The sequence below is a fragment of the Nicotiana tomentosiformis genome, chromosome 2, assembly GCF_000390325.3.
Source record: "Nicotiana tomentosiformis chromosome 2, ASM39032v3, whole genome shotgun sequence".
Classification (NCBI taxonomy): domain Eukaryota; kingdom Viridiplantae; phylum Streptophyta; class Magnoliopsida; order Solanales; family Solanaceae; genus Nicotiana; species Nicotiana tomentosiformis.
The window spans coordinates 104,988,367-105,003,277 of NC_090813.1; positions in this window are offsets into that span (position 1 = coordinate 104,988,367).

The window sequence follows — 14,911 nt, forward strand, 5'->3', positions numbered from 1 at the left end:
ATAAATAGAGAAAATCAAAATCTAACATAAAGTATCCAAAAAAACAGCAAAAATAAAATTAAAGCCACATGCAATAGAAAACATACAAAAGTTACAGATTATACAAATACAATGGGGAAGATGAAAGACCCATTTGTAGAAATAACATTGCACTAAACCAAAAATAGGGTAGAAAAACTTAATGTAATTGAAGATACTTGTCGATTACTATGCTAGAGTGAGTGATTGAGATGCCTTTGCCACTGCTATAGGGGGAAAACATGAGGAAAATCAAAGAAAAAAGAGGGAAAAACGAGGATTTGAGTTCAAATCTTACAAACGGAATGAGAAATTTACACAAAACTTTTAATTCTAAGAAAAATAAAGTAGAAAGAATCATGAAATTTGAGTTAATCTCTCAAAATTGAGATCTTTACCTTGAGTTTTTGAGCGCGGCGGAGGTTTTGAGCGTGGTGGAGGTTTTGAGCTTTTGAGAAGTGGGCGGAGCTTTTGAGCTTTTGAGAAAAAAATGAACGAAGCAAAAAATAGCGTGGGAAATATTAGCGTGCTATTTTTTGCAGATAGCGTAGGTTTTCAGCCGCCGCTATTTTCTTTTATTGTGTCAGTTAAGTAAATCCCTGTTATTTAATGAAATTTGTGGGGGTTGGAGCTGACCCCTGCTAATAAACCGCCGCAATTAGGCCCTTTTTTTGTAGTGACAAGGCTTGAGACAATTTAGCATTCCATTGTCTAGATTCTTACTTCAACCCATAGAGAGACTTTTGCAATTTACAAGCCAAAGGAATGGAAGTAGAAACAGACAAGGCAGAAACAGAGAGTCCAGGAGAGAGTTTCATGTAAACTTCTTCATCAAGATCACCATGAAGAAATGCGTTATTACCATCTAATTGAAACAAAGACCATTTTCTTTTTACAGCAAGAGCAATTAAACACTTAATAGTGGACATCTTCATAATGGGTGAGAAAGTTTCAGTAAAGTCAACACCTTCCACTTGGGTGTTACCTCTAACTACTAATCTTGCTTTATATCTTTCAACACTACCATCAGCCCTATATTTAAGTATATATACCCATTTACAACCAATAAGTTTCTTGCTCTTAGGTAACTCGACTATATCCCAAGTGTGATTGGCCTCTAAGGCCTCAAATTCCTTCCTCATGGCCTCTTGCCAAGATGAAACTAAAGCAACTTGAGAGTAAGTAGTAGGTTCAACATCTGCATGTTGGAAAGAGGAGGTAGAACCAAAAAAGGAAGGAGGGAGTTGACAGACATAATCTTGTAAATGGGAAGGAGGTTGATATTGCCTAACAGATTTCCATAGAATTGGATTTGTAGGCAAGGCTGGAGATTGGGCAGGAATGAGAAGGGAATCTGGTTGAGAGATTAGAGTAGAAGAAGGAGAAATTTCAGAAATATGAGGAGAAATATGAGGAATGGGAGAGGAAGGAGTAGGACCAACATAAGGTGAAGATGGAGTAGAATTAGAAGAAGTAGAAGCAGGAGGAATAGAGGCATAACTAGTGGGCAAAGAAGGAGTAGGATCATCATCATATGATACTGATGACTGGGTTGGGGAGGAAGATGGGGCAGGTTTGGAAAAAGGAAAAATCTCTTCATGAAAAACTACATCCCTGGAATCAAACATTATTTGGTGTGAAGGTTATAGAGTTTATACCCCCTTTTAGCAAAAGGATAACCAAGGAAAACACAAAGAATAGCTCTTGGTTTAAACTTGTCTCGCTGAGGAATAGGAATAGTTGCATGACATAAACAACCAAAAAGTCTCAAATGAGAGTAAGTTGGAGGATATCCATACAGGAGCTCAAATAGGGATTTGTCATGAAGAATTTTGGAAGGAAGTCTATTTATAATGTAGGTTGTAGTTAATAAGCAGTCCCCCCCAAAATCTTATAGGAATATTGGATTGAAACATTAATGCTTTGGAAGCTTCAAGTAAAGTTCTATATATTTTTTTCCACCACACCATTTTGTTGAGGTGTGTAGGGATAACTAGTTTGGTGAATGATTCCATTTTTAGCAAAAAAGGAAATAGCAAAATTGTTGCCTCCCAATTCTAGTGTATTATCACTTCTCACTTGCTGTAATTTCACACTAAATTGTGTATGAACCATTGCAATGAATGCCTTTGTAAAGAGAAAGCATTACTCTTGGATCCCATTAGATGAGTCCAAGTTGCTCTTGAATAATCATCAACAATTGTAAGGAAATATCTGGAATTGGAGTGTGTAAGAGTGTGATAAGGTCCCCAAGTATCTATGTGGATTAGTTGGAATGGTTTGGTACTATGAATTGTACTATCAGGAAATGGAAGTCTAGTTTGCCTAGATAAGGGACAAACATGACAAGGAAAAGACTTCTTAGTAAAAAGAGAATTAGATAACACAGAAATAGTTTTCATCCTAACAAAAGGCACATGAGCAAGTCTATTATGCCAAAGTATATCAAGTTTATTCATTGCAACTTTATTACAAAGTGGAGTATGTACAAATGCATCAGGAAAAGCATATGAAGTATTTACAGATGATTGAGCAGAAAGAGTATCACATAGAGAAGGTAAGCTGCAACTATTTGAAATTGGATGTTGAATATAGGATGGGGTAGGAAGTGGTGAATTCTGTTGCACAAGCTTGTAAAGCCTATTATCCAGTTTACCAAGTTCCAGAGGCATCTTTAGAGAAGGGCCCTGTAACACACAGGAATCAGAACTAAACTGGACTATACAATTCAGCTGCTTTATAAGCTTGCACACATAAATAAGATTATGATGAAATGAAGGAATGAAAAGCACATTGTGAAGTGTAATAGATGTGGTTAAAGCAAATGAACCAGTGCATATCACTTTTGCTTTATATCCATTTGGAAGGGAAACAAGCAAAGGAATAGTGAGTGGAATGATATTAAAAAGTAAGTCTTTGTTGGCGGTCATATGGTCGGTGGCACCAGAATCTACTATTCAAATAGAACCAGTAAAATGAGAAAACATGCAAGAAATGAAATTCCCTATGACATTAGTATGCAAGAGAGTACCAGCAAAGTTTGCAGACCCAACAAGGTTGGACAGAGGACCAGAGGGACCAGAATCAGACACATGAGTTTGTTGTAATAGAGTCATCAGCTGAGAATATTGCTCTTTTGTCAAACCAGGTACCAGTGAACCATGTTCAGCTTGCATACCACTTACAAAAAAAATATTGTCAGACCCATACCCAAGACTGTGAGAGATTGAATCAACAGTGGCATTGGCTGCCATTTTTCTTCTTTTGGTGAACTTAAAATTCTGAGGAAAACCGTGGAGCTTATAGCATTTATCAATCAAGTGTCCAGGTTTCTTGCAATACTTGCAGAAGAGATTGACCTTGGATTGATCAAAATTAACTCTCTGATTACATTGTCTTTGAGGAGGATTAGGGTGGACTGGATTCTTCCCGTTGAAATTCACATTAAAAGATGATGATTCTGGATGAAATCGAGTAACAAAATTTACTTGCCTTTGCCGCTCATCTTGGAGAAGTATATTGTAGGCAGTATCAAGGGAAGGTAATGGATTCATCATCAAAAGGTTACTTCTCACACTCACATAGGTTTCATTGAGACCCATTAGAAATTGGTACACCTTATCCTTCTCCTCTTCCTTTTGAGTACCAGCCTTAGCTGGACACACACAAGAATTCTAAAGTTTCTTGCGCATCACCTCTAATTCATCCCATAATTTTTTGTGTTTATTGAAATATGAAGCTATGTCCAAAGAACCTTGAGAAGTAAAAGCAAGTTCCTTTTTTTTTTCCCAAAAACCTTGGTCCCATTTACAACATCATATCTACTATCTAGTTGCTTTCATATACTCTCAGTTGTCTCGGAATATTGCACACTCTCAGCAATGGTTGGGGATAAAAATTAGTTATCCATGATATTACCATATTATTACATCTATTCCACTTTGTAGTTCAGGTGCACCATCAGATAGTTTAGGACATGATCCATCAATTAGGGAAATTTTATTTTTTGCGGATAAAGAAACTATCACACTTCTTTTCAAACCACCATAATCCGAGCCAGAAAATGGAACAGTACTAGACAAGTTCCAGGAACATCAGAGGAATGTAAATGTAGTGGACTCGAGGGGTCAGGAGAATAGACAGAAGCAGAAGTACTAGGAGCATCACCTCCGGCCATATTCGAAACTCAAACACATAAGAAGATCAAATAATGATGCTCGAATGACAAACTCAGTAAGATAATTCACATATGCAACCAGCAACACAAGTCTAATCCCGTAGTTACACCAAAAATAGTGGAAGCAGATAAGAATGAGGTAAATGTTCGAGGTTACCCGACTCCTTCACATCCGGAAGAAAGCAAAGGCCTTGATAAGACATCGAAGATGCAAAAGAAGACCTCGAATCAAAGAAAAATCACCACGATTATTCATACACAAAATCCTAGATTCAAGCGCTCTTCAAATTAGACCGACCACACCCCAAAATGAACCAATTTCAGCAAATCTGCTTCAATACTGAGAGAACACCGTAGGCAAAGCAAATATCTGATACGAAGTAGAGAATTGGGAAGCTTCAGGGGTTGTACACAGAGCTTAAAAAGAAGGACTTGGCCGTTAAGTTAGTTAGCCATAAGGATAGAACTAAGTTCTTAAGTTAGTCACTTTAGTCCCTTTTATGTTTTATATATAGTTAGCAGTAATTATATATTGACCCCCACATTTTGTCTTGTCTTTTTCACACAAGGTCTAACCAGATATAGAAAGAGTAGAGAAGGTCGTTTGCCAGCTAGGAATCTTTATCTTCTTTTTCATATATATTGTATTGGATTTCTCTTTTGGGTTATAAATTGAAAACCCTTTTAGCTTTTTGCCCTAGTTTTCTTATTTCTTCTTAGTAGCTTTTCCTTTTTACTTTACTATTTCATTACTTTTTTCTTGCTTTTCTTCCACTTTATATCAATGGTATCAGAGCATATCTTGGCTCTGTGGGACGATGACAACTAATATGAGTGAGGTCATGGATGTGCTCAAGAAAATCTCTACAAAAATATTTGGTTTCTCTGCTAGACAAGACCTTCTTGAAGCAGCTCAAGAGCAAAACAGCAGGAATCAGGAAGAGGTTGTGAATGAACTCAAAGATGTGCTCAATGAGATCGTACATAGCGGGAGGAGACCTAAAAAAGGCAAATCTGTGACTTACAGTGGGGGTGAGATTTATTCCCCTAATGACAAACCTTTTGATTTTGGTGATATAGCCTCCCCTAGCTCTAATGGGGTTAATACTTCTGCAGTACATGTTAATATTACTGTACCTACTGATTTATCAGCTATGGATAACACTGCCTCGAATCCTCAAGCTAATGCGAACCCCCTTGTAGTGTCGCAAACCCCATGTACCTCACTAAATGTTAATCTTCGCTCATGAAATCACCTTGTAAGAGCACTCCATCTACAACCCACTCCATTTCAAAGCCATAACCCTCACCATATCAAACTCCATCTCCCAGAACCACCCTGATCTAACCACAACCGATTTATAACCCAAACAACCCAAACATGTATTATCAACCTGCCCCAGCCCAAATGCAGGGAGTACCTTTAGGTGCGCCACCTTTTTTCAATACCTACAACCCACACACTCAATTTTTACCTGTCTATTGCAACCAAACCACTCACATCCCACTTCCCTTATATCATCAAGCACCATATGTCCTAACTCCTTATTCACATCAGAATACACCTGCCCCCAACCCTTACCAAACCCCATAGTATAATCACAATGCTCCCTTGCCCAACATACCTTTTACCAATTACCATAAGGTGGAATTCCCTAAGTTTAATGGGGAGGATCTAAGAACATGGTTGTATATAGTCGAGCAGTTTTTTGCTAATGAAGACATTACTATCCAACAAAAACTGAAACTGGTCTCTATGCATTTCGAAGGAGATGCCCTATAATGGCACTTAGGTTACATGAGGAGTAGAGGGCAAATGCCACTCCCAACATAGGAAGAATACTTATGGGCTCTTTGCGACAGTTTTGGGGCTGAATATTCCGATCCTATGACTAAACTAATATATATGAAGCAAACAGTGTCAGTGAAAGATTACCAGAGGGCATTTGTTAGTGTCATAACTAGGATTAATTTGTCCACTCAATATTCCATAAGTATATTCTTAAACAATTTGAAGCCTGAGCTTAGCAATGCTGTTAAGATAGGGAATCCATGTAGCTTGCCCCAAGCCTATTACTTGGCTAGGCTCCAAGAAGCAAATTTTGCTACTCAAAGAAAGGCCATCAAAGGTTTCTCTGTAGGCTACTTAGTGTTCAAAGGTTCACCAAGTCAGGAATTTAGTGGAGTAGCTAAGGGAAATGTGATTGGATACAAGAAATCAGTCACTGCAAACTTTGACAACAACAGAAGGGGGAGACTAACTCCAGCTGAAATGGAAGAGAAAAGGGCTCAATGCATATGCTTTTTCTGTGATGAACCATTCATACCAGGACATAAGTGTAAGGCCAAAAGGTAAATTTATTCTATGGAGCTGGAAACTGAGGAGTTGAAGAGAGATGGGGAAACACCAATAGAGGATGAGAAGAATGGTGAACATGAAGTAGTGGAAGATCTCATAGAAAATTGTGAGATTTCACTTCAAGCTTTAAATGGAACTAAAGGATACAGAACACTCATAATCCAAGGATTCACAGAACAAAATCCTATCCATGTTCTTATTAATTGTGGATCCACACACAACTTCATCAATAAAGTAGTTGCACAGAAGATTGGCTGCAAAATTAATCAAATCCAACCACATGATGTCTATGTTGCAGATGGAAGGATAATCTAATCTCTGGATGGGAGTAAGAGCTTCACTTGGATGATGCATGGGGTAATGTTCAAAGATAAATTTTTGATGCTTCCTATTGGAAGCTGTGATATGGTGTTAGGCATACAATGGTTGTGCAAACTTGGAAATATCCATGTAAACTTTGAGAAACTCTTTATGAAGTTCATGTACCATGATAAGTTAGTGACATTGAAAGGAACCGTGCCTTCCTTTAAAACTGTGGATGCCAAAGCACTGAACAAAATTTCAGTGAATACTGCAAAAATATTCATAATTAAGATATGTACTGGGGGATCTATGGAGAATAATAAACCACAACTCCAAGAAGAGAAACCTAGAGAAATTCAGTAGCTACTGGAGAGTTTAAAGTCCTTTTTCAAGAGCCAAGGCAGTCACCTCCCTCTAGAGGGGTGTTTGATAACCACATTCCTCTACTGATAAATTCTAGACCTTACAGTTACTCACCTATACAAAAGGATGTAATAGAAAAGATGGTACAGGAAATGTTGAACCAGGGCATCATTCAGTACAGCTCCAGTTCATATGCTTTCCTTGTGGTGCTAGTAGGGAAGAAAGATGGCTCCTGGAGGTTATGTGTGGATTATAGGGCTCTAAACAAGGTGACTGTCAAGGACAAGTTCCCAATTCCCATTATTGAGGAACTGCTAGATGAATTGGGAGGACCTCAAATTTACTCCAAGATAGATCTACGAACGGGGTACCATCGGATTAGAATGGCAACAACTGATGTACACAAAACTGCCTTCAAGTCTCACCCAGGCCATTATGAATACCTAGTAATGCCCTTTGGGCTGACTAATGCACCCTCCAGCTTCTAAGGCTTAATAAATCACATCTTCCAGAAGTACTTGAGGAAATTTATTCTGGTATTCTTTGATAATATCCTTTTCTTTAGCCAAAGTCTGGAAGAACATGTACAACATCTCAAGATCAATGTTGATCTACTAGTTCAGCATCAATTATTTGCCAAAGAAAGCAAATGTGTCTTTGCAGCTGAAAGAATTGAGTATTTGGGTCACTACATCTCTGCTGAAGGGGTAGCCACAGATCTAAAAAAGGTGAAAGTTGTGCAATCTTAGCCAGCTACTAACCTCAAACAGTTGAGAGGGTTTCTAGGGTTGGCAGGGTACTATAGGAGTTCATAAGAGGTTATGGTGTCATTAGTAAGCCCCTTACGGACCTGCTGAAAAAATATAACTTCAATTGGTCCAGTAAGACTACCTTAGCCTTTAAAGAACTCAAGAAGGCTTTGATATCTGCCCCAATACTAGTGCTACCAGATTTCTCTTTGCCTTTTACAATAGAGACTGATGCCTGCAACTTGGGAATTGAAGCAGTTTTAATGCAAAAAGGGCAACTTATTGCTTATCTTAGTAAGGGGTTGTCTCCTCAATATCAGACACTTTTAATATATGATAAAGAGCTACTGGCTCTAGTCATGGCAGTGAATAAATGGGCTTAGTACCTAACTTGGAGGCCTTTTACAGTAAAAACTAATCAAAAGGCTCTCAAATTCCTTCTTGAACAAAAGCTACATACTGGATCTTAGTTGAAATGGATAACTAAACTTATGCAATATGATTTTGCCATTGAGTGTAAGAAAGGGAAGGAGAACAAAGTTGCATGTGCATTGTCAAGGCTTCCAATAGCAGAATTAGCTGCAATGACATTATCAATTGTTAGGACTGATCTATTGACTTTAATTATGCAAAGCTAGAAATTAGATGGGGAGTTGCTCAAATTGATCCAATTATTGAAGAGAAATGCAGAATCAAACACTCGGGGATACTCTTTTATACATGAACAACTCAGAAAGAATGAAAATTTAGTGATAGGACAAGATGCACAATATTGTGGCATGATTCAACCACCGGTGGACACTCTGGCATTAAACAAACCTATAGAAGAATATCTTCCCTCTTCTACTGGAAGGGAATGTGGGAAGATGTACAGGTATATGTTAAGAGTTGTGACATTTGCCAAAGGCATAAAAATGATAGATCTTCCTACCTCGGGCTACTGCAACCTCTCAAGTTGCCTGCAACAGCATGGAGCAACATAAGCATGGATTTTATAGAAGGTTTACCCAAGTCTAAAGAAAAGACAGTGATATGGGTAGTGGCAGATAGACTAACCAAATATGCTAATTTTTTGGGCCTATCACACCCTTATTCAGCTACTGATGCATCCAATCTATTTATAGAGCAGATCTACAAACTTCATGGCATGCCATGAGATATTATAAGTGATAGAAATCCTATCTTTACTAGCAAGTTTTGACAGGAACTGTTCCCTATGCACGGTGTCACACTTAACACCTCCACAACTTCCCATCCACAGACAGATGGACAAACAGAGGTGATAAATAGGTGCTTAGAAACCTATCTAAGGTGTTTCTATTCTGATTCCCAAACTGATTGGTTCTCCTACTTGTCAAGTGTTTAATGGTGGTATAACACCACTTTTCACTCTTCCATCCAGACCACTCCCTATGAAGCATTATATGGTCAGCCTCCACCATTGCACCTTTCTTACATTGTAGGGGATTCTGTTGTAGAAGAGGTTGATAGGAGTTTAGTGACAAGGGAACTCAAATTTCAACTGCTGAAGTATCATCTGCAGAGAGCTCAACAGAGAATGATTGTACAGGCCAATAAGCATAGATCAGATAGGCAGTTCAAGGAGGGGAACTGGGTTTACCTAAAGATTCAACCCTACAGACATATTTCTTTATCTGGCACTCATTTCTCCAAACTCTCCGCTAAATATTATGGACCATACCGAATTCTGCAGAAGGTAGGACCTGTTGCTTATAAATTATCCCTTCCACCTCAGCTTCTACTTCACCCAACATTCTATGTTTCTCAACTGAAGAAATGCCACAACTTACCTACAAACATTTTCCATCCTCCTATTCTTTATATTTCTAGCTCTTACTGTCCACACCCTCAGAAAATGTTGGATAGGCGTATGATATAAAAAGGAAATAAGGCAGTCACTCAAGTGTTAGTGCAATAGGATCAGCTGACTCCTGAACAAGCTACATGGGAGGACTATCATTCCCTGAAGATCAGGTCCCCTTCCTTTCTTCCTTGAGGACAAGGAGGTATTCAACAAGGGAGATTTGATACGAAATAGAGAATTGGGAAGCTTCAGGGGTTGTACACGGAGCTTAAGAAGAAGGACTTGGTCGTTAAGTTAGTTAGTCATCAGGATAGAACTAAGTTCTTAAGTTAGTCGCTTTAGTCCCTCTTATGTTTTATATATAGTTAGCAGTAATTATATATTGACCCCCACATTTTGTCTTGTCTTTTTCACACAAGATTCAACCAGATATAGGAAGAGTAGAAAAGGTCGTTTGCCAGCTAGGAATCTTTATCTTCTTTTTCATATATATTGTATTGGCTTTCTCTTTTGGGTTATGAATTGAAAACCCTTTTAACTTTTTGCCCTAGTTTTTTTATTTCTTCTTAGTAGCTTTTCCTCTTTACTTTATTGTTCCACTGCTTTTTCCTTCCTTTTCTTCCACTTTGTATCGATATCACTCACTATCGTCAAAAACGAGGAAAAAATCGATGAGAGAAAACCCCCCTAGAAAACGGAAACTCCACCAAAAAGCTTGAGGGTACAATCGGAAGACGCGGAATCACGAGCTCAAGAAGAATTCCTGCTCTTATACCTTGAAAGCATGAGGAAATCATGAAATCGCATAGAGAAATTGTTAAGATTTGGGGGAAGGTGTGTGTGTGTGTGTGTGTGTGTGTGTGTGTGTGTGAGAGAGAGAGAGAGAGAGAGAGAGAGAGAGAGAGAGAGAGAGAGAGAGAGAGAGGAGAGAAATATCGGACTCTGATTAAGCAAAATGAAAAAGGAAAAGGTCTGAATTTACCCCTATACTATGGTATATAGTTTACCTTTGTCCCCCATTATACGTTTCGTCCAAATCCACCCATACCGTTAACAAAGTTTATAAAATTGCCCCGAGCCCTAACGGATCTCCACTGTGGCAGCCAACTCCTCTATTAATTTGTCCACATCAGCAGCCAAGTCAGCACCTAAATATAACTCTCACTAGGTTTTATTGACCAAAATAATTGGGACGAGGAGAGAGAAGGATGCCTTCCTTGGTCGAAAAATGGAGGTTGGAGCAGCCAGCTTTTTGAATGAAATCAATCTCTTCAGTTGCCTTTTATATTCATTTAGAAACATTTGGTCTGCCGTCAACCACCACCTTCTCAGTCGACTGCCCAACCACCCTCTCTACTACCCCTAGTCCCACCCTACCATCATCTCCATTTATCTTTTTCAAAAGGTTCAAAATTTCCAATAAGTCGACGAGGATAAACTCGGCTTTTACTCATAGCCGGAGAAGCAGCAAGTAAGGATATGTCTTTTTCTCTAAGATTCAAATCGTCCCAGAAGCTGATTAGATCCACCCCCATCTCTCTCTCTCTCTCCTCCTGTATTTGCGACCTATTGGAAAATACCCTCACCACTTTAAACCAGATCCGTCTGAACACCGTCGGAAGCCACCAGAAAATTCTTTGACCATGATTTATCTTTCTTGCATGTTCAAATCCATATCCTAGTATATCTTCGAAGTCAATTTTTTTATGTGAGAGTTGATCATAAACCCTAGCTCAGTTGCAACAGTGAAGTCATTGAAGTTAACGAAAACTGCTTGAAATTGGAAAGAAAATTGCAATAGATTCTTCTCCGTTGTTGATGATAGTAAATGTTGATGATGGTAAATCCATATCTTCGAATGTCAATGGTGCTCGGTAAATCTCCACTGACTTTATTAAGAATGAAAAAGATGTATTAATACATCAGAAATAGAAGAATAAATTGTTAAGAGTTTGATTAAAAATGGTGGCATGCCGAATCTAGTTTCCGGCGTCGGCAACTGCTAAAGGAGGGAGGCGGAGTGGGTAATAAAACAAAACTAGGTTAAATGTGGAAGAATTGCTTTTTTAATTTTCTAATTTAGTAAAGGCAATAAACAAAATATTAGGTGCCGACTTGGCTGCTGATGTAGACAAATTAATAGAGGGGTTGGCTGCCACAGTGGAGATCCGTTAGGGCTCGGGGCAATTTTATAAATTTTGTTAACGGTAGGGGTGGAATTGGACGAAAAGTATAACGGGGGACAAAGGTAAACTATATACCATAGTATAGGGGCAAATTCAGACCTTTTCCCAAATGAAAATATCTATCCAAAACTATACAAAATACCCTGTACATTTCTTTATATACAATGAGCCTAATCTGGTGGACTAACTACTCCTACTAATATGTGGGCCAACTCCGAAATAAATAGCTAAGCCCAAATTAGTGTTTATGCTTAGGCCTAGAAGACAAGTAATGCCTCAACTCAACATATGCGAAATCTGAAGCAAGATTATGTACTGGCCCATTTCAAATCAGAATAATTGCTTTGTTAAACGTTGAAATAAAGTAAATTATCACTTTCCCGAAAAGTTATCTTCTTAATTTAGGATTTTTCCCCCTCCTTTCTCCAAGAGATAATCTGATAATGTGTTAGGTGCAATACTAGTAGATAGAGTGAGAGTCATTTATCAAAATATCAACACTTAAAGCGCGGGGATCCGCCAGCCAGTCCCTGAATTAAAGGAGTGTGTGACAGTAATGTCTACAATCTAGACATAAATTATGTATTTAGCATATAAAATATGTACACTATAGTCCAATTATTGTCGCAACGATTTGTCCGAATTTATCATTTCGTGCATGTGCATTTGAGAAAAATTCATGCACAATCAACTATAGGATATGATGAAACACATCTCAAGGCCAAAGAATTTCCTTTCGTAGTGATCAACTTTTTCTTTAATTGTAAGTAGAGAGTAATACAATAATGTCTCATCAAAAAAATGCAAGAATGTCCCTAATGTTTTGGATAGGTCTAAAACCGTCCCTTAAGTATATCCCATAGCGTTTAGTCCTTTATGTTTGTCAAAATTGAGAACTTTGGTCTCCGTTTTAGCAATACAACAAACACAATAGTAAAAGAATTGAAGACTCTGTTCAAAAATAAGGGAAGCAAACAGCCAACATTTGAGAAAAAAAGGATATATATAATCCTTCTGTTTGTAATTGGTACAGGCAGCGTAAGAATTTCTGCTATTTATAGAGTGGCAGGTAAAAGATTTTCTTGTCGAGTGAGTTTTAATTTATTCCTGCTACTATTAATATGATCGTGGCATCTTCTGATTTGTTTCAAACAAGAATAGAGAAAAAGAAAAAAGAGAACATGGATAGTACTGTTAACTCTTTTGAGGAAACCCCAGTACATATTATTATGTTGATAAGACCAAAGCAATACGTCTTTTATTATTCTCAACAATCATGAAAAGGGAAATATTCTCATACCATCGATGCAGTACAGCATCCTCATGCTGGAATACTAACGTTTGTAGTAAATTCGTCTCCAATCGCATCAATAGAAGATGCAAAATCTGCAACAATTGATTCTTTAACTACGCATAAATATTCCACGTACTTTTACTTCTTCATACCTACTGCATATATTGCATTTCACAAAAGCTTGTTATATATCCGAATGATATTTTTCCGTCAGTGTCGTTTGCACTTTTCAGAATAGACGTAAAAAATGATGAGAGAAGTACGTCAAACCAAAGAAGAGACCTTTGCGTATGGGTGGTAACCACCATATTAGTGTCTTTATTGATTCATGCATGGCTACGACCAGCCGAGGCCCGATGTTATAATCGTAAGGTAGATGTAAGATCTGCATATATATTATTTTTCTCAATCCCACTAGTGAGATCCACTGAGATTGTTGTTATTGTTGTTACATAGCTACAACCAACATGAATTAGTGACGTTAGTGTTAGATAGTACGAGTAATCAAAATTTGTAGTTATGGGTCCGGAATTCTAGCCACTTAAAGTTATTGAATTTTAAATTAATAATTTATATATATTAAATAAAATTTTAAAAATAAATATTAGGTTTGAAGTTACAGTATCTTGAAGGCTATATCTCCAACCCTGAACTTGTTGTTCCGACAAACTGAAAAAAATAATTGGAGAGCTTAAGTTTTAGTATAAACTAATTGTAAAAGAATATACGCAATCGAACCAATAAAAACTATAAGCGTCCAAAAAAAAATAACAAACCTACTACACCTGATTAACGTTCATTACTGTACACAACAGTTTGAATCCTTTTACATTGACGTTATTTAATGAATAGTATAATTACCGTAACATAAATAGTAGACGAACTTAGGTTTAATTTTGAGCCCTCATCTCTCTCTATCGTACATCAATTATAAAATGGCCTGGTGTACTAGGAAAAGAAACATCATAGACTAGCGGTTTTGCTCCCAAAATATTGTGTGCCGTTTCCCCCCTTACTACTTCACATTTTTATTTTTTATTTTTTTGTGGTGAAGAACGTATATATGTTTGCAATGTTATCTTCTAAGATTTCCATTTTCCATGCCTTTTCTTTTCTGGAAATTAATGAAACAAGAAAAACATATATGGATTATTAGAGAGGAAAAGCAAAACCACTGCAAGAATGTATGGAGGCCGTGGTTTTCACCAATATGTGGAATGGTAAATTTGGGAAGGATTCCTCTCTCATATTTCACCCAATGGTCGGTTGCCCATTCGCATGGTCTCTTGTCGTGTAGTCATGTCGCTATTACGGGCATTAATTTCATTCTAATCAAATTAGACGACAATTTTTTTGGTCGGCAAACGTTATTTGGACAGAATTTCTTTAGAATTAGAAAATATTTGAAATCACACCATGAGTAACATGCCATGTCTCAACTTCAATATGCTATCGGCGCTATATTTACCTCATCCCGGTTACTAATTTCAATAGTATTATTAACATTGGTTGAGTATTGAAGTTTTAATGATTAACAAAGTATGACTAAATGTTCAAAGAATCGAGCTGCTTAACTCTTCTGAAAAACCAGCTCCTCATGATTGATTCTTGTACGTCTGTACAAGACAATAACTTTA